Source organism: Eretmochelys imbricata, chromosome 2, assembly GCF_965152235.1.
Source record: "Eretmochelys imbricata isolate rEreImb1 chromosome 2, rEreImb1.hap1, whole genome shotgun sequence".
Lineage (NCBI taxonomy): Eukaryota > Metazoa > Chordata > Testudines > Cheloniidae > Eretmochelys > Eretmochelys imbricata.
In genome coordinates, this window is record NC_135573.1 from 186,190,351 (window position 1) to 186,212,444 (window position 22,094).

Consider the following 22,094-nt stretch of genomic DNA (forward strand, 5'->3'; position numbering starts at 1 on the left):
GAAAGGCGGGCGGGCTGTGCGGGAGCTGCCCCTGCGGGGTGCGTGCAGGTGAGGCGCGGGAGCGGGCGTGCGGGCGGCAGCCCCGTCCTGGGCGGTGCGTTTCCCCTGGGGGTTTTGTGTCGGGGTGTGTGCGTGCAGTTTGTGAGGGCGTCATCTGAGGAGCGAGTGCGTGGTGAGAGGGGAGCGGGGGTGTATTTGTGGGGGGTGGGGAGGAGGCTTCGTCGCGGTGCGCGCGGGCCGGGGGTCGGGGGCTGCGGGTGGTGGTGCGGGGCGTGAGCCTGGGTGTGTGGAGGCTGGGGTGCGAGGCCGGTGGTGCGTGCGTGCGTGCGTGCGTGTGCGCGTGCGTGAGCGCGTTGCGGAGCCGGTGTGGGGGCGGGGGGGGGGGCGGCGTGGAGCAGGCAGGGCGGTGTCTGTGGGCTCGCTTAAAGGCAGGCAAAGCGGCAGGCAGCAGCGTCTACGGCCATACCACCCTGAACACGCCCGATCTCGTCTGATCTCGGAAGCTAAGCAGGGTCGGGCCTGGTTAGTACTTGGATGGGAGACCTCCTGGGAATACTGGGTGCTGTAGGCTTTTGCCGGCCCTCGCCACGCTCCCTGCCGCTGCCCGGCTGCAGGTCTCCCTCCGGCACAGGCTTTTGCCGCCTGGTCCTCGCTTGCTTCCGCAAAGGTCTCGCAGGCCGTAGCCACCTCGCCCGCCGCAGCCCAGGGCGAGGGCTTCGGGCGCCCGGCCCCGTGGCGTCTTTGTTTTTCTTACCAGCCGGCGCTCTTGCCCCCTTGGCAGCAGGTGTGGGAGGCCAGCTGGCCGAAGCGGCGGCAGGCGCCCCAAGGCCTGTCTGCCCTCGCGCTCCCTGCCCGCCGCTTCAGCTCCGCCGCTGGAGGCTGGGAGAAAGGAAAGCCAGAAGCCTTGCCGTGCGGCGCAGCCCGGGCCTTTGGGGTGGCTGGTTGAGGGAAGCCCTTTGCCAGCCTGCCTCCTTGGCAGCTGGCCCTTTGAAAGTGAGGGGAGGGAGGCAGCCGCTGGCCTTTTGGCCGGGAAGGCTGCCTGCGGGCCTGGAGCAGTCCCTGCCTCGGCTTCGGGGCCGGTAAGTGGGAAAGGTGGGTGCTGGTCGCCTCTGGGCTGGTCTCCCTGAGGAGGCGGCGGTGGCCCATCCTGCCTCCCCCGGGGCCTTGCGAAGCGGGAGACGGGGCAGGGGGAGGCCCCCGGGGGGCGCGTCCCGGGTTTCCCGGAGCGAGCAAAAGGCAGGCCAAGTGCGGGAGGGCGTCCCCAGGGAGGCGTGAGAGCTGTGGCGAGGACCGTGAGCTGTGAGGAAAGGCGGGCGGGCTGTGCGGGAGCTGCCCCTGCGGGGTGCGTGCAGGTGAGGCGCGGGAGCGGGCGTGCGGGCGGCAGCCCCGTCCTGGGCGGTGCGTTTCCCCTGGGGGTTTTGTGTCGGGGTGTGTGCGTGCAGTTTGTGAGGGCGTCATCTGAGGAGCGAGTGCGTGGTGAGAGGGGAGCGGGGGTGTATTTGTGGGGGGTGGGGAGGAGGCTTCGTCGCGGTGCGCGCGGGCCGGGGGTCGGGGGCTGCGGGTGGTGGTGCGGGGCGTGAGCCTGGGTGTGTGGAGGCTGGGGTGCGAGGCCGGTGGTGCGTGCGTGCGTGCGTGCGTGTGCGCGTGCGTGAGCGCGTTGCGGAGCCGGTGTGGGGGCGGGGCGGGGGCGGCGTGGAGCAGGCAGGGCGGTGTCTGTGGGCTCGCTTAAAGGCAGGCAAAGCGGCAGGCAGCAGCGTCTACGGCCATACCACCCTGAACACGCCCGATCTCGCCTGATCTCAGAAGCTAAGCAGGGTCGGGCCTGGTTAGTACTTGGATGGGAGACCTCCTGGGAATACTGGGTGCTGTAGGCTTTTGCCGGCCCTCGCCACGCTCCCTGCCGCTGCCCGGCTGCAGGTCTCCCTCCGGCACAGGCTTTTGCCGCCTGGTCCTCGCTTGCTTCCGCAAAGGTCTCGCAGGCCGTAGCCACCTCCCGCCGCAGCCCAGGGCGAGGGCTTCGGGCGCCCGGCCCCGTGGCGTCTTTGTTTTTCTTACCAGCCGGCGCTCTTGCCCCCTTGGCAGCAGGTGTGGGAGGCCAGCTGGCCGAAGCGGCGGCAGGCGCCCCAAGGCCTGTCTGCCCTCGCGCTCCCTGCCCGCCGCTTCAGCTCCGCCGCTGGAGGCTGGGAGAAAGGAAAGCCAGAAGCCTTGCCGTGCGGCGCAGCCCGGGCCTTTGGGGTGGCTGGTTGAGGGAAGCCCTTTGCCAGCCTGCCTCCTTGGCAGCTGGCCCTTTGAAAGTGAGGGGAGGGAGGCAGCCGCTGGCCTTTTGGCCGGGAAGGCTGCCTGCGGGCCTGGAGCAGTCCCTGCCTCGGCTTCGGGGCCGGTAAGTGGGAAAGGTGGGTGCTGGTCGCCTCTGGGCTGGTCTCCCTGAGGAGGCGGCGGTGGCCCATCCTGCCTCCCCCGGGGCCTTGCGAAGCGGGAGACGGGGCAGGGGGAGGCCCCCGGGGGGCGCGTCCCGGGTTTCCCGGAGCGAGCAAAAGGCAGGCCAAGTGCGGGAGGGCGTCCCAGGGAGGCGTGAGAGCTGTGGCGAGGACCGTGAGCTGTGAGGAAAGGCGGGCGGGCTGTGCGGGAGCTGCCCCTGCGGGGTGCGTGCAGGTGAGGCGCGGGAGCGGGCGTGCGGGCGGCAGCCCCGTCCTGGGCGGTGCGTTTCCCCTGGGGGTTTTGTGTCGGGGTGTGTGCGTGCAGTTTGTGAGGGCGTCATCTGAGGAGCGAGTGCGTGGTGAGAGGGGAGCGGGGGTGTATTTGTGGGGGGTGGGGAGGAGGCTTCGTCGCGGTGCGCGCGGGCCGGGGGTCGGGGGCTGCGGATGGTGGTGCGGGGCGTGAGCCTGGGTGTGTAGAGGCTGGGGTGCGAGGCCGGTGGTGGTGCGTGCGTGCGTGCGTGCGTGTGCGCGTGCGTGAGCGCGTTGCGGAGCCGGTGTGGGGGTGGGGGGGTGGCGGCGTGGAGCAGGCAGGGCGGTGTCTGTGGGCTCGCTTAAAGGCAGGCAAAGCGGCAGGCAGCAGCGTCTACGGCCATACCACCCTGAACACGCCCGATCTCGTCTGATCTCGGAAGCTAAGCAGGGTCGGGCCTGGTTAGTACTTGGATGGGAGACCTCCTGGGAATACTGGGTGCTGTAGGCTTTTGCCGGCCCTCGCCACGCTCCCTGCCGCTGCCCGGCTGCAGGTCTCCCTCCGGCACAGGCTTTTGCCGCCTGGTCCTCGCTTGCTTCCGCAAAGGTCTCGCAGGCCGTAGCCACCTCGCCCGCCGCAGCCCAGGGCGAGGGCTTCGGGCGCCCGGCCCCGTGGCGTCTTTGTTTTTCTTACCAGCCGGCGCTCTTGCCCCCTTGGCAGCAGGTGTGGGAGGCCAGCTGGCCGAAGCGGCGGCAGGCGCCCCAAGGCCTGTCTGCCCTCGCGCTCCCTGCCCGCCGCTTCAGCTCCGCCGCTGGAGGCTGGGAGAAAGGAAAGCCAGAAGCCTTGCCGTGCGGCGCAGCCCGGGCCTTTGGGGTGGCTGGTTGAGGGAAGCCCTTTGCCAGCCTGCCTCCTTGGCAGCTGGCCCTTTGAAAGTGAGGGGAGGGAGGCAGCCGCTGGCCTTTTGGCCGGGAAGGCTGCCTGCGGGCCTGGAGCAGTCCCTGCCTCGGCTTCGGGGCCGGTAAGTGGGAAAGGTGGGTGCTGGTCGCCTCTGGGCTGGTCTCCCTGAGGAGGCGGCGGTGGCCCATCCTGCCTCCCCCGGGGCCTTGCGAAGCGGGAGACGGGGCAGGGGGAGGCCCCCGGGGGGCGCGTCCCGGGTTTCCCGGAGCGAGCAAAAGGCAGGCCAAGTGCGGGAGGGCGTCCCCAGGGAGGCGTGAGAGCTGTGGCGAGGACCGTGAGCTGTGAGGAAAGGCGGGCGGGCTGTGCGGGAGCTGCCCCTGCGGGGTGCGTGCAGGTGAGGCGCGGGAGCGGGCGTGCGGGCGGCAGCCCCGTCCTGGGCGGTGCGTTTCCCCTGGGGGTTTTGTGTCGGGGTGTGTGCGTGCAGTTTGTGAGGGCGTCATCTGAGGAGCGAGTGCGTGGTGAGAGGGGAGCGGGGGTGTATTTGTGGGGGGTGGGGAGGAGGCTTCGTCGCGGTGCGCGCGGGCCGGGGGTCGGGGGCTGCGGATGGTGGTGCGGGGGCGTGAGCCTGGGTGTGTGGAGGCTGGGGTGCGAGGCCGGTGGTGCGTGCGTGCGTGCGTGCGTGTGCGCGTGCGTGAGCGCGTTGCGGAGCCGGTGTGGGGGCGGGGGGGGGGGCGGCGTGGAGCAGGCAGGGCGGTGTCTGTGGGCTCGCTTAAAGGCAGGCAAAGCGGCAGGCAGCAGCGTCTACGGCCATACCACCCTGAACACGCCCGATCTCGTCTGATCTCGGAAGCTAAGCAGGGTCGGGCCTGGTTAGTACTTGGATGGGAGACCTCCTGGGAATACTGGGTGCTGTAGGCTTTTGCCGGCCCTCGCCACGCTCCCTGCCGCTGCCCGGCTGCAGGTCTCCCTCCGGCACAGGCTTTTGCCGCCTGGTCCTCGCTTGCTTCCGCAAAGGTCTCGCAGGCCGTAGCCACCTCGCCCGCCGCAGCCCAGGGCGAGGGCTTCGGGCGCCCGGCCCCGTGGCGTCTTTGTTTTTCTTACCAGCCGGCGCTCTTGCCCCCTTGGCAGCAGGTGTGGGAGGCCAGCTGGCCGAAGCGGCGGCAGGCGCCCCAAGGCCTGTCTGCCCTCGCGCTCCCTGCCCGCCGCTTCAGCTCCGCCGCTGGAGGCTGGGAGAAAGGAAAGCCAGAAGCCTTGCCGTGCGGCGCAGCCCGGGCCTTTGGGGTGGCTGGTTGAGGGAAGCCCTTTGCCAGCCTGCCTCCTTGGCAGCTGGCCCTTTGAAAGTGAGGGGAGGGAGGCAGCCGCTGGCCTTTTGGCCGGGAAGGCTGCCTGCGGGCCTGGAGCAGTCCCTGCCTCGGCTTCGGGGCCGGTAAGTGGGAAAGGTGGGTGCTGGTCGCCTCTGGGCTGGTCTCCCTGAGGAGGCGGGCGGTGGCCCATCCTGCCTCCCCCAGGGCCTTGCGAAGCGGGAGACGGGGCAGGGGGAGGCCCCCGGGGGGCGCGTCCCGGGTTTCCCGGAGCGAGCAAAAGGCAGGCCAAGTGCGGGAGGGCGTCCCCAGGGAGGCGTGAGAGCTGTGGCGAGGACCGTGAGCTGTGAGGAAAGGGCGGGCGGGCTGTGCGGGAGCTGCCCCTGCGGGGTGCGTGCAGGTGAGGCGCGGGAGCGGGCGTGCGGGCGGCAGCCCCGTCCTGGGCGGTGCGTTTCCCCTGGGGGTTTTGTGTCGGGGTGTGTGCGTGCAGTTTGTGAGGGCATCATCTGAGGAGCGGAGTGCGTGGTGAGAGGGGAGCGGGGGTGTATTTGTGGGGGGTGGGGAGGAGGCTTCGTCGCGGTGCGCGCGGGCCGGGGGTCGGGGGCTGCGGATGGTGGTGCGGGGCGTGAGCCTGGGTGTGTGGAGGCTGGGGGTGCGAGGCCGGTGGTGCGTGCGTGCGTGCGTGCGTGTGCGCGTGCGTGAGCGCGTTGCGGAGCCGGTGTGGGGGCGGGGGGGGGGGGCGGCGTGGTGCAGGCAGGGCGGTGTCTGTGGGCTCGCTTAAAGGCAGGCAAAGCGGCAGGCAGCAGCGTCTACGGCCTTACCACCCTGAACACGCCCGATCTCGTCTGATCTCGGAAGCTAAGCAGGGTCGGGCCTGGTTAGTACTTGGATGGGAGACCTCCTGGGAATACTGGGTGCTGTAGGCTTTTGCCGGCCCTCGCCACGCTCCCTGCCGCTGCCCGGCTGCAGGTCTCCCTCCGGCACAGGCTTTTGCCGCCTGGTCCTCGCTTGCTTCCGCAAAGGTCTCGCAGGCCGTAGCCACCTCGCCCGCCGCAGCCCAGGGCGAGGGCTTCGGGCGCCCGGCCCCGTGGCGTCTTTGTTTTTCTTACCAGCCGGCGCTCTTGCCCCCTTGGCAGCAGGTGTGGGAGGCCAGCTGGCCGAAGCGGCGGCAGGCGCCCCAAGGCCTGTCTGCCCTCGCGCTCCCTGCCCGCCGCTTCAGCTCCGCCGCTGGAGGCTGGGAGAAAGGAAAGCCAGAAGCCTTGCCGTGCGGCGCAGCCCGGGCCTTTGGGGTGGCTGGTTGAGGGAAGCCCTTTGCCAGCCTGCCTCCTTGGCAGCTGGCCCTTTGAAAGTGAGGGGAGGGAGGCAGCCGCTGGCCTTTTGGCCGGGAAGGCTGCCTGCGGGCCTGGAGCAGTCCCTGCCTCGGCTTCGGGGCCGGTAAGTGGGAAAGGTGGGTGCTGGTCGCCTCTGGGCTGGTCTCCCTGAGGAGGCGGCGGTGGCCCATCCTGCCTCCCCCGGGGCCTTGCGAAGCGGGAGACGGGGCAGGGGGAGGCCCCCGGGGGGCGCGTCCCGGGTTTCCCGGAGCGAGCAAAAGGCAGGCCAAGTGCGGGAGGGGCGTCCCCAGGGGAGGTGAGAGCTGTGGCGAGGACCGTGAGCTGTGAGGAAAGGCGGGCGGGCTGTGCGGGAGCTGCCCCTGCGGGGTGCGTGCAGGTGAGGCGCGGGAGCGGGCGTGCGGGCGGCAGCCCCGTCCTGGGCGGTGCGTTTCCCCTGGGGGTTTTGTGTCGGGGTGTGTGCGTGCAGTTTGTGAGGGCGTCATCTGAGGAGCGAGTGCGTGGTGAGAGGGGAGCGGGGGTGTATTTGTGGGGGGTGGGGAGGAGGCTTCGTCGCGGTGCGCGCGGGCCGGGGGTCGGGGGCTGCGGGTGGTGGTGCGGGGCGTGAGCCTGGGTGTGTGGAGGCTGGGGTGCGAGGCCGGTGGTGCGTGCGTGCGTGCGTGCGTGTGCGCGTGCGTGAGCGCGTTGCGGAGCCGGTGTGGGGGCGGGGGGGGGGGGCGGCGTGGAGCAGGCAGGGCGGTGTCTGTGGGCTCGCTTAAAGGCAGGCAAAGCGGCAGGCAGCAGCGTCTACGGCCATACCACCCTGAACACGCCCGATCTCGTCTGATCTCGGAAGCTAAGCAGGGTCGGGCCTGGTTAGTACTTGGATGGGAGACCTCCTGGGAATACTGGGTGCTGTAGGCTTTTGCCGGCCCTCGCCACGCTCCCTGCCGCTGCCCGGCTGCAGGTCTCCCTCCGGCACAGGCTTTTGCCGCCTGGTCCTCGCTTGCTTCCGCAAAGGTCTCGCAGGCCGTAGCCACCTCGCCCGCCGCAGCCCAGGGCGAGGGCTTCGGGCGCCCGGCCCCGTGGCGTCTTTGTTTTTCTTACCAGCCGGCGCTCTTGCCCCCTTGGCAGCAGGTGTGGGAGGCCAGCTGGCCGAAGCGGCGGCAGGCGCCCCAAGGCCTGTCTGCCCTCGCGCTCCCTGCCCGCCGCTTCAGCTCCGCCGCTGGAGGCTGGGAGAAAGGAAAGCCAGAAGCCTTGCCGTGCGGCGCAGCCCGGGCCTTTGGGGTGGCTGGTTGAGGGAAGCCCTTTGCCAGCCTGCCTCCTTGGCAGCTGGCCCTTTGAAAGTGAGGGGAGGGAGGCAGCCGCTGGCCTTTTGGCCGGGAAGGCTGCCTGCGGGCCTGGAGCAGTCCCTGCCTCGGCTTCGGGGCCGGTAAGTGGGAAAGGTGGGTGCTGGTCGCCTCTGGGCTGGTCTCCCTGAGGAGGCGGCGGTGGCCCATCCTGCCTCCCCCGGGGGCCTTGCGAAGCGGGAGACGGGGGCAGGGGGAGGCCCCCGGGGGGCGCGTCCCGGGTTTCCCGGAGCGAGCAAAAGGCAGGCCAAGTGCGGGAGGGCGTCCCCAGGGAGGCGTGAGAGCTGTGGCGAGGACCGTGAGCTGTGAGGAAAGGCGGGCGGGCTGTGCGGGAGCTGCCCCTGCGGGGTGCGTGCAGGTGAAGGCGCGGGAGCGGGCGTGCGGGCGGCAGCCCCGTCCTGGGCGGTGCGTTTCCCCTGGGGGTTTTGTGTCGGGGTGTGTGCGTGCAGTTTGTGAGGGCGTCATCTGAGGAGCGAGTGCGTGGTGAGAGGGGAGCGGGGGTGTATTTGTGGGGGGTGGGGAGGAGGCTTCGTCGCGGTGCGCGCGGGCCGGGGGTCGGGGGCTGCGGGTGGTGGTGCGGGGCGTGAGCCTGGGTGTGTGGAGGCTGGGGTGCGAGGCCGGTGGTGCGTGCGTGCGTGCGTGCGTGTGCGCGTGCGTGAGCGCGTTGCGGAGCCGGTGTGGGGGCGGGGCGGGGGGGCGGCGTGGAGCAGGCAGGGCGGTGTCTGTGGGCTCGCTTAAAGGCAGGCAAAGCGGCAGGCAGCAGCGTCTACGGCCATACCACCCTGAACACGCCCGATCTCGTCTGATCTCGGAAGCTAAGCAGGGTCGGGCCTGGTTAGTACTTGGATGGGAGACCTCCTGGGAATACTGGGTGCTGTAGGCTTTTGCCGGCCCTCGCCACGCTCCCTGCCGCTGCCCGGCTGCAGGTCTCCCTCCGGCACAGGCTTTTGCCGCCTGGTCCTCGCTTGCTTCCGCAAAGGTCTCGCAGGCCGTAGCCACCTCGCCCGCCGCAGCCCAGGGCGAGGGCTTCGGGCGCCCGGCCCCGTGGCGTCTTTGTTTTTCTTACCAGCCGGCGCTCTTGCCCCCTTGGCAGCAGGTGTGGGAGGCCAGCTGGCCGAAGCGGCGGCAGGCGCCCCAAGGCCTGTCTGCCCTCGCGCTCCCTGCCCGCCGCTTCAGCTCCGCCGCTGGAGGCTGGGAGAAAGGAAAGCCAGAAGCCTTGCCGTGCGGCGCAGCCCGGGCCTTTGGGGTGGCTGGTTGAGGGAAGCCCTTTGCCAGCCTGCCTCCTTGGCAGCTGGCCCTTTGAAAGTGAGGGGAGGGAGGCAGCCGCTGGCCTTTTGGCTGGGAAGGCTGCCTGCGGGCCTGGAGCAGTCCCTGCCTCGGCTTCGGGGCCGGTAAGTGGGAAAGGTGGGTGCTGGTCGCCTCTGGGCTGGTCTCCCTGAGGAGGCGGCGGTGGCCCATCCTGCCTCCCCCGGGGCCTTGCGAAGCGGGAGACGGGGCAGGGGGAGGCCCCCGGGGGGCGCGTCCCGGGTTTCCCGGAGCGAGCAAAAGGCAGGCCAAGTGCGGGAGGGCGTCCCCAGGGAGGCGTGAGAGCTGTGGCGAGGACCGTGAGCTGTGAGGAAAGGCGGGCGGGCTGTGCGGGAGCTGCCCCTGCGGGGTGCGTGCAGGTGAGGCGCGGGAGCGGGCGTGCGGGCGGCAGCCCCGTCCTGGGCGGTGCGTTTCCCCTGGGGGTTTTGTGTCGGGGTGTGTGCGTGCAGTTTGTGAGGGCGTCATCTGAGGAGCGAGTGCGTGGTGAGAGGGGAGCGGGGGTGTATTTGTGGGGGGGTGGGGAGGAGGCTTCGTCGCGGTGCGCGCGGGCCGGGGGTCGGGGGCTGCGGATGGTGGTGCGGGGCGTGAGCCTGGGTGTGTGGAGGCTGGGGTGCGAGGCCGGTGGTGCGTGCGTGCGTGCGTGCGTGTGCGCGTGCGTGAGCGCGTTGCGGAGCCGGTGTGGGGGCGGGGGGGGGGGGCGGCGTGGTGCAGGCAGGGCGGTGTCTGTGGGCTCGCTTAAAGGCAGGCAAAGCGGCAGGCAGCAGCGTCTACGGCCATACCACCCTGAACACGCCCGATCTCGTCTGATCTCGGAAGCTAAGCAGGGTCGGGCCTGGTTAGTACTTGGATGGGAGACCTCCTGGGAATACTGGGTGCTGTAGGCTTTTGCCGGCCCTCGCCACGCTCCCTGCCGCTGCCCGGCTGCAGGTCTCCCTCCGGCACAGGCTTTTGCCGCCTGGTCCTCGCTTGCTTCCGCAAAGGTCTCGCAGGCCGTAGCCACCTCGCCCGCCGCAGCCCAGGGCGAGGGCTTCGGGCGCCCGGCCCCGTGGCGTCTTTGTTTTTCTTACCAGCCGGCGCTCTTGCCCCCTTGGCAGCAGGTGTGGGAGGCCAGCTGGCCGAAGCGGCGGCAGGCGCCCCAAGGCCTGTCTGCCCTCGCGCTCCCTGCCCGCCGCTTCAGCTCCGCCGCTGGAGGCTGGGAGAAAGGAAAGCCAGAAGCCTTGCCGTGCGGCGCAGCCCGGGCCTTTGGGGTGGCTGGTTGAGGGAAGCCCTTTGCCAGCCTGCCTCCTTGGCAGCTGGCCCTTTGAAAGTGAGGGGAGGGAGGCAGCCGCTGGCCTTTTGGCCGGGAAGGCTGCCTGCGGGCCTGGAGCAGTCCCTGCCTCGGCTTCGGGGCCGGTAAGTGGGAAAGGTGGGTGCTGGTCGCCTCTGGGCTGGTCTCCCTGAGGAGGCGGCGGTGGCCCATCCTGCCTCCCCCGGGGCCTTGCGAAGCGGGAGACGGGGCAGGGGGAGGCCCCCGGGGGGCGCGTCCCGGGTTTCCCGGAGCGAGCAAAAGGCAGGCCAAGTGCGGGAGGGCGTCCCCAGGGAGGCGTGAGAGCTGTGGCGAGGACCGTGAGCTGTGAGGAAAGGCGGGCGGGCTGTGCGGGAGCTGCCCCTGCGGGGTGCGTGCAGGTGAGGCGCGGGAGCGGGCGTGCGGGCGGCAGCCCCGTCCTGGGCGGTGCGTTTCCCCTGGGGGTTTTGTGTCGGGGTGTGTGCGTGCAGTTTGTGAGGGCGTCATCTGAGGAGCGAGTGCGTGGTGAGAGGGGAGCGGGGGTGTATTTGTGGGGGGTGGGGAGGAGGCTTCGTCGCGGTGCGCGCGGGCCGGGGGTCGGGGGCTGCGGATGGTGGTGCGGGGCGTGAGCCTGGGTGTGTGGAGGCTGGGGTGCGAGGCCGGTGGTGCGTGCGTGCGTGCGTGCGTGTGCGCGTGCGTGAGCGCGTTGCGGAGCCGGTGTGGGGGCGGGGGGGGGGCGGCGTGGAGCAGGCAGGGCGGTGTCTGTGGGCTCGCTTAAAGGCAGGCAAAGCGGCAGGCAGCAGCGTCTACGGCCATACCACCCTGAACACGCCCGATCTCGTCTGATCTCGGAAGCTAAGCAGGGTCGGGCCTGCTTAGTACTTGGATGGGAGACCTCCTGGGAATACTGGGTGCTGTAGGCTTTTGCCGGCCCTCGCCACGCTCCCTGCCGCTGCCCGGCTGCAGGTCTCCCTCCGGCACAGGCTTTTGCCGCCTGGTCCTCGCTTGCTTCCGCAAAGGTCTCGCAGGCCGTAGCCACCTCGCCCGCCGCAGCCCAGGGCGAGGGCTTCGGGCGCCCGGCCCCGTGGCGTCTTTGTTTTTCTTACCAGCCGGCGCTCTTGCCCCCTTGGCAGCAGGTGTGGGAGGCCAGCTGGCCGAAGCGGCGGCAGGCGCCCCAAGGCCTGTCTGCCCTCGCGCTCCCTGCCCGCCGCTTCAGCTCCGCCGCTGGAGGCTGGGAGAAAGGAAAGCCAGAAGCCTTGCCGTGCGGCGCAGCCCGGGCCTTTGGGGTGGCTGGTTGAGGGAAGCCCTTTGCCAGCCTGCCTCCTTGGCAGCTGGCCCTTTGAAAGTGAGGGGAGGGAGGCAGCCGCTGGCCTTTTGGCCGGGAAGGCTGCCTGCGGGCCTGGAGCAGTCCCTGCCTCGGCTTCGGGGCCGGTAAGTGGGAAAGGTGGGTGCTGGTCGCCTCTGGGCTGGTCTCCCTGAGGAGGCGGCGGTGGCCCATCCTGCCTCCCCCGGGGCCTTGCGAAGCGGGAGACGGGGCAGGGGGAGGCCCCCGGGGGGCGCGTCCCGGGTTTCCCGGAGCGAGCAAAAGGCAGGCCAAGTGCGGGAGGGCGTCCCCAGGGAGGCGTGAGAGCTGTGGCGAGGACCGTGAGCTGTGAGGAAAGGCGGGCGGGCTGTGCGGGAGCTGCCCCTGCGGGGTGCGTGCAGGTGAGGCGCGGGAGCGGGCGTGCGGGCGGCAGCCCCGTCCTGGGCGGTGCGTTTCCCCTGGGGGTTTTGTGTCGGGGTGTGTGCGTGCAGTTTGTGAGGGCGTCATCTGAGGAGCGAGTGCGTGGTGAGAGGGGAGCGGGGGTGTATTTGTGGGGGGTGGGGAGGAGGCTTCGTCGCGGTGCGCGCGGGCCGGGGGTCGGGGGCTGCGGATGGTGGTGCGGGGCGTGAGCCTGGGTGTGTGGAGGCTGGGGTGCGAGGCCGGTGGTGCGTGCGTGCGTGCGTGCGTGTGCGCGTGCGTGAGCGCGTTGCGGAGCCGGTGTGGGGGCGGGGGGGGGGGGCGGCGTGGTGCAGGCAGGGCGGTGTCTGTGGGCTCGCTTAAAGGCAGGCAAAGCGGCAGGCAGCAGCGTCTACGGCCATACCACCCTGAACACGCCCGATCTCGTCTGATCTCGGAAGCTAAGCAGGGTCGGGCCTGGTTAGTACTTGGATGGGAGACCTCCTGGGAATACTGGGTGCTGTAGGCTTTTGCCGGCCCTCGCCACGCTCCCTGCCGCTGCCCGGCTGCAGGTCTCCCTCCGGCACAGGCTTTTGCCGCCTGGTCCTCGCTTGCTTCCGCAAAGGTCTCGCAGGCCGTAGCCACCTCGCCCGCCGCAGCCCAGGGCGAGGGCTTCGGGCGCCCGGCCCCGTGGCGTCTTTGTTTTTCTTACCAGCCGGCGCTCTTGCCCCCTTGGCAGCAGGTGTGGGAGGCCAGCTGGCCGAAGCGGCGGCAGGCGCCCCAAGGCCTGTCTGCCCTCGCGCTCCCTGCCCGCCGCTTCAGCTCCGCCGCTGGAGGCTGGGAGAAAGGAAAGCCAGAAGCCTTGCCGTGCGGCGCAGCCCGGGCCTTTGGGGTGGCTGGTTGAGGGAAGCCCTTTGCCAGCCTGCCTCCTTGGCAGCTGGCCCTTTGAAAGTGAGGGGAGGGAGGCAGCCGCTGGCCTTTTGGCCGGGAAGGCTGCCTGCGGGCCTGGAGCAGTCCCTGCCTCGGCTTCGGGGCCGGTAAGTGGGAAAGGTGGGTGCTGGTCGCCTCTGGGCTGGTCTCCCTGAGGAGGCGGCGGTGGCCCATCCTGCCTCCCCCGGGGCCTTGCGAAGCGGGAGACGGGGCAGGGGGAGGCCCCCGGGGGGCGCGTCCCGGGTTTCCCGGAGCGAGCAAAAGGCAGGCCAAGTGCGGGAGGGCGTCCCCAGGGAGGCGTGAGAGCTGTGGCGAGGACCGTGAGCTGTGAGGAAAGGCGGGCGGGCTGTGCGGGAGCTGCCCCTGCGGGGTGCGTGCAGGTGAGGCGCGGGAGCGGGCGTGCGGGCGGCAGCCCCGTCCAGGGCGGTGCGTTTCCCCTGGGGGTTTTGTGTCGGGGTGTGTGCGTGCAGTTTGTGAGGGCGTCATCTGAGGAGCGAGTGCGTGGTGAGAGGGGAGCGGGGGTGTATTTGTGGGGGGTGGGGAGGAGGCTTCGTCGCGGTGCGCGCGGGCCGGGGGTCGGGGGCTGCGGATGGTGGTGCGGGGCGTGAGCCTGGGTGTGTGGAGGCTGGGGTGCGAGGCCGGTGGTGCGTGCGTGCGTGCGTGCGTGTGCGCGTGCGTGAGCGCGTTGCGGAGCCGGTGTGGGGGCGGGGGGGGGGGGGCGGCGTGGAGCAGGCAGGGCGGTGTCTGTGGGCTCGCTTAAAGGCAGGCAAAGCGGCAGGCAGCAGCGTCTACGGCCATACCACCCTGAACACGCCCGATCTCGCCTGATCTCGGAAGCTAAGCAGGGTCGGGCCTGGTTAGTACTTGGATGGGAGACCTCCTGGGAATACTGGGTGCTGTAGGCTTTTGCCGGCCCTCGCCACGCTCCCTGCCGCTGCCCGGCTGCAGGTCTCCCTCCGGCACAGGCTTTTGCCGCCTGGTCCTCGCTTGCTTCCGCAAAGGTCTCGCAGGCCGTAGCCACCTCGCCCGCCGCAGCCCAGGGCGAGGGCTTCGGGCGCCCGGCCCCGTGGCGTCTTTGTTTTTCTTACCAGCCGGCGCTCTTGCCCCCTTGGCAGCAGGTGTGGGAGGCCAGCTGGCCGAAGCGGCGGCAGGCGCCCCAAGGCCTGTCTGCCCTCGCGCTCCCTGCCCGCCGCTTCAGCTCCGCCGCTGGAGGCTGGGAGAAAGGAAAGCCAGAAGCCTTGCCGTGCGGCGCAGCCCGGGCCTTTGGGGTGGCTGGTTGAGGGAAGCCCTTTGCCAGCCTGCCTCCTTGGCAGCTGGCCCTTTGAAAGTGAGGGGAGGGAGGCAGCCGCTGGCCTTTTGGCCGGGAAGGCTGCCTGCGGGCCTGGAGCAGTCCCTGCCTCGGCTTCGGGGCCGGTAAGTGGGAAAGGTGGGTGCTGGTCGCCTCTGGGCTGGTCTCCCTGAGGAGGCGGCGGTGGCCCATCCTGCCTCCCCCGGGGCCTTGCGAAGCGGGAGACGGGGCAGGGGGAGGCCCCCGGGGGGCGCGTCCCGGGTTTCCCGGAGCGAGCAAAAGGCAGGCCAAGTGCGGGAGGGCGTCCCCAGGGAGGCGTGAGAGCTGTGGCGAGGACCGTGAGCTGTGAGGAAAGGCGGGCGGGCTGTGCGGGAGCTGCCCCTGCGGGGTGCGTGCAGGTGAGGCGCGGGAGCGGGCGTGCGGGCGGCAGCCCCGTCCAGGGCGGTGCGTTTCCCCTGGGGGTTTTGTGTCGGGGTGTGTGCGTGCAGTTTGTGAGGGCGTCATCTGAGGAGCGAGTGCGTGGTGAGAGGGGAGCGGGGGTGTATTTGTGGGGGGTGGGGAGGAGGCTTCGTCGCGGTGCGCGCGGGCCGGGGGTCGGGGGCTGCGGGTGGTGGTGCGGGGCGTGAGCCTGGGTGTGTGGAGGCTGGGGTGCGAGGCCGGTGGTGCGTGCGTGCGTGCGTGTGCGCGTGCGTGAGCGCGTTGCGGAGCCGGTGTGGGGGCGGGGGGGGGGGGCGGCGTGGAGCAGGCAGGGCGGTGTCTGTGGGCTCGCTTAAAGGCAGGCAAAGCGGCAGGCAGCAGCGTCTACGGCCATACCACCCTGAAAACGCCCGATCTCGTCTGATCTCGGAAACTAAGCAGGGTCGGGCCTGGTTAGTACTTGGATGGGAGACCTCCTGGGAATACTGGGTGCTGTAGGCTTTTGCCGGCCCTCGCCACGCTCCCTGCCGCTGCCCGGCTGCAGGTCTCCCTCCGGCACAGGCTTTTGCCGCCTGGTCCTCGCTTGCTTCCGCAAAGGTCTCGCAGGCCGTAGCCACCTCGCCCGCCGCAGCCCAGGGCGAGGGCTTCGGGCGCCCGGCCCCGTGGCGTCTTTGTTTTTCTTACCAGCCGGCGCTCTTGCCCCCTTGGCAGCAGGTGTGGGAGGCCAGCTGGCCGAAGCGGCGGCAGGCGCCCCAAGGCCTGTCTGCCCTCGCGCTCCCTGCCCGCCGCTTCAGCTCCGCCGCTGGAGGCTGGGAGAAAGGAAAGCCAGAAGCCTTGCCGTGCGGCGCAGCCCGGGCCTTTGGGGTGGCTGGTTGAGGGAAGCCCTTTGCCAGCCTGCCTCCTTGGCAGCTGGCCCTTTGAAAGTGAGGGGAGGGAGGCAGCCGCTGGCCTTTTGGCCGGGAAGGCTGCCTGCGGGCCTGGAGCAGTCCCTGCCTCGGCTTCGGGGCCGGTAAGTGGGAAAGGTGGGTGCTGGTCGCCTCTGGGCTGGTCTCCCTGAGGAGGCGGCGGTGGCCCATCCTGCCTCCCCCGGGGCCTTGCGAAGCGGGAGACGGGGCAGGGGGAGGCCCCCGGGGGGCGCGTCCCGGGTTTCCCGGAGCGAGCAAAAGGCAGGCCAAGTGCGGGAGGGCGTCCCCAGGGAGGCGTGAGAGCTGTGGCGAGGACCGTGAGCTGTGAGGAAAGGCGGGCGGGCTGTGCGGGAGCTGCCCCTGCGGGGTGCGTGCAGGTGAGGCGCGGGAGCGGGCGTGCGGGCGGCAGCCCCGTCCTGGGCGGTGCGTTTCCCCTGGGGGTTTTGTGTCGGGGTGTGTGCGTGCAGTTTGTGAGGGCGTCATCTGAGGAGCGAGTGCGTGGTGAGAGGGGAGCGGGGGTGTATTTGTGGGGGGTGGGGAGGAGGCTTCGTCGCGGTGCGCGCGGGCCGGGGGTCGGGGGCTGCGGATGGTGGTGCGGGGCGTGAGCCTGGGTGTGTGGAGGCTGGGGTGCGAGGCCGGTGGTGCGTGCGTGCGTGCGTGCGTGTGCGCGTGCGTGAGCGCGTTGCGGAGCCGGTGTGGGGGCGGGGGGGGGGCGGCGTGGAGCAGGCAGGGCGGTGTCTGTGGTCTCGCTTAAAGGCAGGCAAAGCGGTAGGCAGCAGCGTCTACGGCCATACCACCCTGAACACGCCCGATCTCGTCTGATCTCGGAAGCTAAGCAGGGTCGGGCCTGGTTAGTACTTGGATGGGAGACCTCCTGGGAATACTGGGTGCTGTAGGCTTTTGCCGGCCCTCGCCACGCTCCCTGCCGCTGCCCGGCTGCAGGTCTCCCTCCGGCACAGGCTTTTGCCGCCTGGTCCTCGCTTGCTTCCGCAAAGGTCTCGCAGGCCGTAGCCACCTCGCCCGCCGCAGCCCAGGGCGAGGGCTTCGGGCGCCCGGCCCCGTGGCGTCTTTGTTTTTCTTACCAGCCGGCGCTCTTGCCCCCTTGGCAGCAGGTGTGGGAGGCCAGCTGGCCGAAGCGGCGGCAGGCGCCCCAAGGCCTGTCTGCCCTCGCGCTCCCTGCCCGCCGCTTCAGCTCCGCCGCTGGAGGCTGGGAGAAAGGAAAGCCAGAAGCCTTGCCGTGCGGCGCAGCCCGGGCCTTTGGGGTGGCTGGTTGAGGGAAGCCCTTTGCCAGCCTGCCTCCTTGGCAGCTGGCCCTTTGAAAGTGAGGGGAGGGAGGCAGCCGCTGGCCTTTTGGCCGGGAAGGCTGCCTGCGGGCCTGGAGCAGTCCCTGCCTCGGCTTCGGGGCCGGTAAGTGGGAAAGGTGGGTGCTGGTCGCCTCTGGGCTGGTCTCCCTGAGGAGGCGGCGGTGGCCCATCCTGCCTCCCCCGGGGCCTTGCGAAGCGGGAGACGGGGCAGGGGGAGGCCCCCGGGGGGCGCGTCCCGGGTTTCCCGGAGCGAGCAAAAGGCAGGCCAAGTGCGGGAGGGCGTCCCCAGGGAGGCGTGAGAGCTGTGGCGAGGACCGTGAGCTGTGAGGAAAGGCGGGCGGGCTGTGCGGGAGCTGCCCCTGCGGGGTGCGTGCAGGTGAGGCGCGGGAGCGGGCGTGCGGGCGGCAGCCCCGTCCTGGGCGGTGCGTTTCCCCTGGGGTTTTGTGTCGGGGTGTGTGCGTGCAGTTTGTGAGGGCGTCATCTGAGGAGCGAGTGCGTGGTGAGAGGGGAGCGGGGGTGTATTTGTGGGGGGTGGGGAGGAGGCTTCGTCGCGGTGCGCGCGGGCCGGGGGTCGGGGGCTGCGGATGGTGGTGCGGGGCGTGAGCCTGGGTGTGTGGAGGCTGGGGTGCGAGGCCGGTGGTGCGTGCGTGCGTGCGTGCGTGTGCGCGTGCGTGAGCGCGTTGCGGAGCCGGTGTGGGGGCGGGGGGGGGGCGGCGTGGAGCAGGCAGGGCGGTGTCTGTGGTCTCGCTTAAAGGCAGGCAAAGCGGTAGGCAGCAGCGTCTACGGCCATACCACCCTGAACACGCCCGATCTCGTCTGATCTCGGAAGCTAAGCAGGGTCGGGCCTGGTTAGTACTTGGATGGGAGACCTCCTGGGAATACTGGGTGCTGTAGGCTTTTGCCGGCCCTCGCCACGCTCCCTGCCGCTGCCCGGCTGCAGGTCTCCCTCCGGCACAGGCTTTTGCCGCCTGGTCCTCGCTTGCTTCCGCAAAGGTCTCGCAGGCCGTAGCCACCTCGCCCGCCGCAGCCCAGGGCGAGGGCTTCGGGCGCCCGGCCCCGTGGCGTCTTTGTTTTTCTTACCAGCCGGCGCTCTTGGCCCCCTTGGCAGCAGGTGTGGGAGGCCAGCTGGCCGAAGCGGCGGCAGGCGCCCCAAGGCCTGTCTGCCCTCGCGCTCCCTGCCCGCCGCTTCAGCTCCGCCGCTGGAGGCTGGGAGAAAGGAAAGCCAGAAGCCTTGCCGTGCGGCGCAGCCCGGGCCTTTGGGGTGGCTGGTTGAGGGAAGCCCTTTGCCAGCCTGCCTCCTTGGCAGCTGGCCCTTTGAAAGTGAGGGGAGGGAGGCAGCCGCTGGCCTTTTGGCCGGGAAGGCTGCCTGCGGGCCTGGAGCAGTCCCTGCCTCGGCTTCGGGGCCGGTAAGTGGGAAAGGTGGGTGCTGGTCGCCTCTGGGCTGGTCTCCCTGAGGAGGCGGCGGTGGCCCATCCTGCCTCCCCCGGGGCCTTGCGAAGCGGGAGACGGGGCAGGGGGAGGCCCCCGGGGGGCGCGTCCCGGGTTTCCCGGAGCGAGCAAAAGGCAGGCCAAGTGCGGGAGGGCGTCCCCAGGGAGGCGTGAGAGCTGTGGCGAGGACCGTGAGCTGTGAGGAAAGGCGGGCGGGCTGTGCGGGAGCTGCCCCTGCGGGGTGCGTGCAGGTGAGGCGCGGGAGCGGGCGTGCGGGCGGCAGCCCCGTCCAGGGCGGTGCGTTTCCCCTGGGGGTTTTGTGTCGGGGTGTGTGCGTGCAGTTTGTGAGGGCGTCATCTGAGGAGCGAGTGCGTGGTGAGAGGGGAGCGGGGGTGTATTTGTGGGGGGTGGGGAGGAGGCTTCGTCGCGGTGCGCGCGGGCCGGGGGTCGGGGGCTGCGGATGGTGGTGCGGGGCGTGAGCCTGGGTGTGTGGAGGCTGGGGTGCGAGGCCGGTGGTGCGTGCGTGCGTGCGTGCGTGTGCGCGTGCGTGAGCGCGTTGCGGAGCCGGTGTGGGGGCGGGGGGGGGGCGGCGTGGAGCAGGCAGGGCGGTGTCTGTGGGCTCGCTTAAAGGCAGGCAAAGCGGCAGGCAGCAGCGTCTACGGCCATACCACCCTGAACACGCCCGATCTCGTCTGATCTCGGAAGCTAAGCAGTGTCGGGCCTGGTTAGTACTTGGATGGGAGACCTCCTGGGAATACTGGGTGCTGTAGGCTTTTGCCGGCCCTCGCCACGCTCCCTGCCGCTGCCCGGCTGCAGGTCTCCCTCCGGCACAGGCTTTTGCCGCCTGGTCCTCGCTTGCTTCCGCAAAGGTCTCGCAGGCCGTAGCCACCTCGCCCGCCGCAGCCCAGGGCGAGGGCTTCGGGCGCCCGGCCCCGTGGCGTCTTTGTTTTTCTTACCAGCCGGCGCTCTTGCCCCCTTGGCAGCAGGTGTGGGAGGCCAGCTGGCCGAAGCGGCGGCAGGCGCCCCAAGGCCTGTCTGCCCTCGCGCTCCCTGCCCGCCGCTTCAGCTCCGCCGCTGGAGGCTGGGAGAAAGGAAAGCCAGAAGCCTTGCCGTGCGGCGCAGCCCGGGCCTTTGGGGTGGCTGGTTGAGGGAAGCCCTTTGCCAGCCTGCCTCCTTGGCAGCTGGCCCTTTGAAAGTGAGGGGAGGGAGGCAGCCGCTGGCCTTTTGGCCGGGAAGGCTGCCTGCGGGCCTGGAGCAGTCCCTGCCTCGGCTTCGGGGCCGGTAAGTGGGAAAGGTGGGTGCTGGTCGCCTCTGGGCTGGTCTCCCTGAGGAGGCGGCGGTGGCCCATCCTGCCTCCCCCGGGGCCTTGCGAAGCGGGAGACGGGGCAGGGGGAGGCCCCCGGGGGGCGCGTCCCGGGTTTCCCGGAGCGAGCAAAAGGCAGGCCAAGTGCGGGAGGGCGTCCCCAGGGAGGCGTGAGAGCTGTGGCGAGGACCGTGAGCTGTGAGGAAAGGCGGGCGGGCTGTGCGGGAGCTGCCCCTGCGGGGTGCGTGCAGGTGAGGCGCGGGAGCGGGCGTGCGGGCGGCAGCCCCGTCCTGGGCGGTGCGTTTCCCCTGGGGGTTTTGTGTCGGGGTGTGTGCGTGCAGTTTGTGAGGGCGTCATCTGAGGAGCGAGTGCGTGGTGAGAGGGGAGCGGGGGTGTATTTGTGGGGGGTGGGGAGGAGGCTTCGTCGCGGTGCGCGCGGGCCGGGGGTCGGGGGCTGCGGGTGGTGGTGCGGGGCGTGAGCCTGGGTGTGTGGAGGCTGGGGTGCGAGGCCGGTGGTGCGTGCGTGCGTGCGTGTGCGCGTGCGTGAGCGCGTTGCGGAGCCGGTGTGGGGGCGGGGGGGGGGGCGGCGTGGAGCAGGCAGGGCGGTGTCTGTGGGCTCGCTTAAAGGCAGGCAAAGCGGCAGGCAGCAGCGTCTACGGCCATACCACCCTGAAAACGCCCGATCTCGTCTGATCTCGGAAACTAAGCAGGGTCGGGCCTGGTTAGTACTTGGATGGGAGACCTCCTGGGAATACTGGGTGCTGTAGGCTTTTGCCGGCCCCTCGCCACGCTCCCTGCCGCTGCCCGGCTGCAGGTCTCCCTCCGGCACAGGCTTTTGCCGCCTGGTCCTCGCTTGCTTCCGCAAAGGTCTCGCAGGCCGTAGCCACCTCGCCCGCCGCAGCCCAGGGCGAGGGCTTCGGGCGCCCGGCCCCGTGGCGTCTTTGTTTTTCTTACCAGCCGGCGCTCTTGCCCCCTTGGCAGCAGGTGTGGGAGGCCAGCTGGCCGAAGCGGCGGCAGGCGCCCCAAGGCCTGTCTGCCCTCGCGCTCCCTGCCCGCCGCTTCAGCTCCGCCGCTGGAGGCTGGGAGAAAGGAAAGCCAGAAGCCTTGCCGTGCGGCGCAGCCCGGGCCTTTGGGGTGGCTGGTTGAGGGAAGCCCTTTGCCAGCCTGCCTCCTTGGCAGCTGGCCCTTTGAAAGTGAGGGGAGGGAGGCAGCCGCTGGCCTTTTGGCCGGGAAGGCTGCCTGCGGGCCTGGAGCAGTCCCTGCCTCGGCTTCGGGGCCGGTAAGTGGGAAAGGTGGGTGCTGGTCGCCTCTGGGCTGGTCTCCCTGAGGAGGCGGCGGTGGCCCATCCTGCCTCCCCCAGGGCCTTGCGAAGCGGGAGACGGGGCAGGGGGAGGCCCCCGGGGGGCGCGTCCCGGGTTTCCCGGAGCGAGCAAAAGGCAGGCCAAGTGCGGGAGGGCGTCCCCAGGGAGGCGTGAGAGCTGTGGCGAGGACCGTGAGCTGTGAGGAAAGGCGGGCGGGCTGTGCGGGAGCTGCCCCTGCGGGGTGCGTGCAGGTGAGGCGCGGGAGCGGGCGTGCGGGCGGCAGCCCCGTCCTGGGCGGTGCGTTTCCCCTGGGGGTTTTGTGTCGGGGTGTGTGCGTGCAGTTTGTGAGGGCGTCATCTGAGGAGCGAGTGCGTGGTGAGAGGGGAGCGGGGGTGTATTTGTGGGGGGTGGGGAGGAGGCTTCGTCGCGGTGCGCGCGGGCCGGGGGTCGGGGGCTGCGGATGGTGGTGCGGGGCGTGAGCCTGGGTGTGTGGAAGCTAGGGTGCGAGGCCGGTGGTGCGTGCGTGCGTGCGTGCGTGTGCGCGTGCGTGAGCGCGTTGCGGAGCCGGTGTGGGGGCGGGGGGGGGGCGGCGTGGAGCAGGCAGGGCGGTGTCTGTGGGCTCGCTTAAAGGCAGGCAAAGCGGCAGGCAGCAGCGTCTACGGCCATACCACCCTGAACACGCCCGATCTCGCCTGATCTCAGAAGCTAAGCAGGGTCGGGCCTGGTTAGTACTTGGATGGGAGACCTCCTGGGAATACTGGGTGCTGTAGGCTTTTGCCGGCCCTCGCCACGCTCCCTGCCGCTGCCCGGCTGCAGGTCTCCCTCCGGCACAGGCTTTTGCCGCCTGGTCCTCGCTTGCTTCCGCAAAGGTCTCGCAGGCCGTAGCCACCTCGCCCGCCGCAGCCCAGGGCGAGGGCTTCGGGCGCCCGGCCCCGTGGCGTCTTTGTTTTTCTTACCAGCCGGCGCTCTTGCCCCCTTGGCAGCAGGTGTGGGAGGCCAGCTGGCCGAAGCGGCGGCAGGCGCCCCAAGGCCTGTCTGCCCTCGCGCTCCCTGCCCGCCGCTTCAGCTCCGCCGCTGGAGGCTGGGAGAAAGGAAAGCCAGAAGCCTTGCCGTGCGGCGCAGCCCGGGCCTTTGGGGTGGCTGGTTGAGGGAAGCCCTTTGCCAGCCTGCCTCCTTGGCAGCTGGCCCTTTGAAAGTGAGGGGAGGGAGGCAGCCGCTGGCCTTTTGGCCGGGAAGGCTGCCTGCGGGCCTGGAGCAGTCCCTGCCTCGGCTTCGGGGCCGGTAAGTGGGAAAGGTGGGTGCTGGTCGCCTCTGGGCTGGTCTCCCTGAGGAGGCGGCGGTGGCCCATCCTGCCTCCCCCGGGGCCTTGCGAAGCGGGAGACGGGGCAGGGGGAGGCCCCCGGGGGGCGCGTCCCGGGTTTCCGGAGCG

The 22,094-nt window shown here is 71.0% G+C and overlaps 17 non-coding genes across 17 annotated transcripts; all 17 read left to right on the plus strand.

Annotated features, from left to right (window-relative positions):
* Positions 1-452: 452 nt before the first annotated feature.
* LOC144261748 (5S ribosomal RNA) lies at positions 453-571 on the plus strand. The gene has a single exon (XR_013345440.1). It is a non-coding gene; the product is annotated as a 5S ribosomal RNA (ribosomal RNA).
* Positions 572-1,755: 1,184 nt separating this feature from the next.
* LOC144261651 (5S ribosomal RNA) lies at positions 1,756-1,874 on the plus strand. Its single transcript, XR_013345363.1, has one exon. It is a non-coding gene; the product is annotated as a 5S ribosomal RNA (ribosomal RNA).
* A 1,184-nt stretch (positions 1,875-3,058) lies between these two features.
* LOC144261750 (5S ribosomal RNA) lies at positions 3,059-3,177 on the plus strand. Its single transcript, XR_013345442.1, has one exon. It is a non-coding gene; the product is annotated as a 5S ribosomal RNA (ribosomal RNA).
* A 1,186-nt stretch (positions 3,178-4,363) lies between these two features.
* Positions 4,364-4,482, plus strand: LOC144261751 (5S ribosomal RNA). Its single transcript, XR_013345443.1, has one exon. It is a non-coding gene; the product is annotated as a 5S ribosomal RNA (ribosomal RNA).
* A 1,190-nt stretch (positions 4,483-5,672) lies between these two features.
* Positions 5,673-5,791, plus strand: LOC144261777 (5S ribosomal RNA). The gene has a single exon (XR_013345468.1). It is a non-coding gene; the product is annotated as a 5S ribosomal RNA (ribosomal RNA).
* Positions 5,792-6,977: 1,186 nt separating this feature from the next.
* On the plus strand, positions 6,978-7,096 carry LOC144261752 (5S ribosomal RNA). Its single transcript, XR_013345444.1, has one exon. It is a non-coding gene; the product is annotated as a 5S ribosomal RNA (ribosomal RNA).
* A 1,189-nt stretch (positions 7,097-8,285) lies between these two features.
* LOC144261753 (5S ribosomal RNA) lies at positions 8,286-8,404 on the plus strand. The gene has a single exon (XR_013345445.1). It is a non-coding gene; the product is annotated as a 5S ribosomal RNA (ribosomal RNA).
* Positions 8,405-9,591: 1,187 nt separating this feature from the next.
* LOC144261754 (5S ribosomal RNA) lies at positions 9,592-9,710 on the plus strand. The gene has a single exon (XR_013345446.1). It is a non-coding gene; the product is annotated as a 5S ribosomal RNA (ribosomal RNA).
* Positions 9,711-10,894: 1,184 nt separating this feature from the next.
* Positions 10,895-11,013, plus strand: LOC144261776 (5S ribosomal RNA). Its single transcript, XR_013345467.1, has one exon. It is a non-coding gene; the product is annotated as a 5S ribosomal RNA (ribosomal RNA).
* Positions 11,014-12,199: 1,186 nt separating this feature from the next.
* On the plus strand, positions 12,200-12,318 carry LOC144261755 (5S ribosomal RNA). Its single transcript, XR_013345447.1, has one exon. It is a non-coding gene; the product is annotated as a 5S ribosomal RNA (ribosomal RNA).
* Positions 12,319-13,505: 1,187 nt separating this feature from the next.
* On the plus strand, positions 13,506-13,624 carry LOC144261634 (5S ribosomal RNA). Its single transcript, XR_013345346.1, has one exon. It is a non-coding gene; the product is annotated as a 5S ribosomal RNA (ribosomal RNA).
* A 1,182-nt stretch (positions 13,625-14,806) lies between these two features.
* LOC144261628 (5S ribosomal RNA) lies at positions 14,807-14,925 on the plus strand. Its single transcript, XR_013345340.1, has one exon. It is a non-coding gene; the product is annotated as a 5S ribosomal RNA (ribosomal RNA).
* Positions 14,926-16,109: 1,184 nt separating this feature from the next.
* LOC144261756 (5S ribosomal RNA) lies at positions 16,110-16,228 on the plus strand. Its single transcript, XR_013345448.1, has one exon. It is a non-coding gene; the product is annotated as a 5S ribosomal RNA (ribosomal RNA).
* A 1,183-nt stretch (positions 16,229-17,411) lies between these two features.
* LOC144261757 (5S ribosomal RNA) lies at positions 17,412-17,530 on the plus strand. Its single transcript, XR_013345449.1, has one exon. It is a non-coding gene; the product is annotated as a 5S ribosomal RNA (ribosomal RNA).
* Positions 17,531-18,715: 1,185 nt separating this feature from the next.
* On the plus strand, positions 18,716-18,834 carry LOC144261636 (5S ribosomal RNA). The gene has a single exon (XR_013345348.1). It is a non-coding gene; the product is annotated as a 5S ribosomal RNA (ribosomal RNA).
* Positions 18,835-20,015: 1,181 nt separating this feature from the next.
* On the plus strand, positions 20,016-20,134 carry LOC144261629 (5S ribosomal RNA). The gene has a single exon (XR_013345341.1). It is a non-coding gene; the product is annotated as a 5S ribosomal RNA (ribosomal RNA).
* A 1,185-nt stretch (positions 20,135-21,319) lies between these two features.
* LOC144261652 (5S ribosomal RNA) lies at positions 21,320-21,438 on the plus strand. The gene has a single exon (XR_013345364.1). It is a non-coding gene; the product is annotated as a 5S ribosomal RNA (ribosomal RNA).
* The last annotated feature ends 656 nt before the right edge of the window (positions 21,439-22,094 follow it).